Consider the following 1599-nt stretch of genomic DNA (forward strand, 5'->3'; position numbering starts at 1 on the left):
GATGAGACTAATGTTGATAACACACTGATGTTTTAATTGCTGCAGAGCAGTGCTTACACTAAGCCAAGGACTTTTCAGCTTTTCTCTCTGTCCTGCCAGCGGGCAGGCTGGGCGTGCAGCAAGAGCTGGGAGGGGACAGACCCAGGACAGCTGACTCAAACTGGCCAAAGGGGTATTCCATACCATCTGATGTCATGCTAAATAATATATAGGGGTGGCTAGCCGGGGTGGGGGGCCGGCTGCTTGGGAATAGACTGGGCATCAGTCAGCGGGTGGTGAGCAATTGTATTGTGCATCACTTGTTTTGTACATATTATTATTATTATTATTTTATTTTCCTGTCCTAATAAACTGTCCCTATCTCAACCCATAGATTTCAGTTGTTTTTTTTTCCTTGTTTCTCTCCCCCATCCCAGAGACGGAGGGGGGAGGGTGAGCGAACGGCTGTGTGGTGTTTAGCTGCCAGCCAGGTTAAACCACAACACCCTTACTGTATGGGTCTGTACAATTCTTTTTTAAGTACATCTATATATCAATATTACTACATCTTTGTTTAAAAGATTAATGGACTTTGAAGGCAATGGGTGATTTCAAATCATCAACTCTGAAAAACATCTACTAACTATTTTGTACAAGATCGATAACTGCAATCTGAACTATCTGTTGGATAAAGTCTTGACTCTAGTGTTGGAAAGTGATGGAAAATCTCACAGTAAGCACTGTCAGCAGGAAATTGCCTTCACTGCTAAAAAATATTTTCCTATTTTTAGTTCAAAATAGACTTATTAATAAAGACTAGCTCCAGATAGACACAGAATTTTCTAGGTTGGAAGAGACCTCAAGATCATCGAGTCCAACCTCTAACCTAACACTAACAGTCCCCACTAAACCATATCCCTAAGCTCTACATCTAAACGTCTTTTGAAGACTTCCAGGGATGGTGACTCCACCACCTCCCTAGGCAGCCTGTTCCAATGCCTCACAACCCTTTCAGTAAAGAAGCTCTTCCTAACATCTAACCTAAAACTCCCCTGGCGCAACTTTAGCCCATTCCCCCACTGATACAAGCCAGGATGCTATTGGCCTACCTGGGCACACTGCCAGCTCATGTTCAGGTGAATATCAAATCAGCACTCCCAGAGCCGTTTTCTCTGTGCAGCTTTGAGCCCATGCTGACTGAGCCTGACCACCCCAGAATCCGGTACATGCTGCAGGATTGCATTCAAGATGACTGCTCCCTAAAAGGGCTGCTGGCAGCGGTGGGATTCGAACCCACGCCCCCGAAGAGACTGGAGCCTTAATCCAGCGCCTTAGACCGCTCGGCCACGCTACCGCCCTAAATATAAATATAATTATACCTATAAATAGATATAGTTTTCTGATTTTTTAAAACTTCTATTTTATTCTATAATACGATTTGGAATGCTTGATTTCCACTCTTTCTGTGACAAAATAAAAGCATATGATATTGCCACACCTCTCAAAACAGGATTTAACAAAAAAGAAAAAAAAAAAAAAAAAAAAAGAACAACAACAAAACCTAATGCTTTTACTTCTACTTCTGTGCTTGAACTCACAGTTACTGTGCAAGTTACATTT

At 42.4% G+C, this 1599-nt stretch overlaps 1 non-coding gene across 1 annotated transcript; it reads right to left on the reverse strand.

Annotated features, from left to right (window-relative positions):
• Positions 1-1251: 1251 nt before the first annotated feature.
• On the reverse strand, positions 1252-1333 carry TRNAL-AAG. Its single transcript has one exon. It is a non-coding gene; the product is annotated as a tRNA-Leu (tRNA).
• Between the last annotated feature and the right edge of the window lie 266 nt (positions 1334-1599).

Source organism: Oxyura jamaicensis, chromosome 1 (assembly GCF_011077185.1).
Source record: "Oxyura jamaicensis isolate SHBP4307 breed ruddy duck chromosome 1, BPBGC_Ojam_1.0, whole genome shotgun sequence".
In the NCBI taxonomy this organism is placed as follows: domain Eukaryota; kingdom Metazoa; phylum Chordata; class Aves; order Anseriformes; family Anatidae; genus Oxyura; species Oxyura jamaicensis.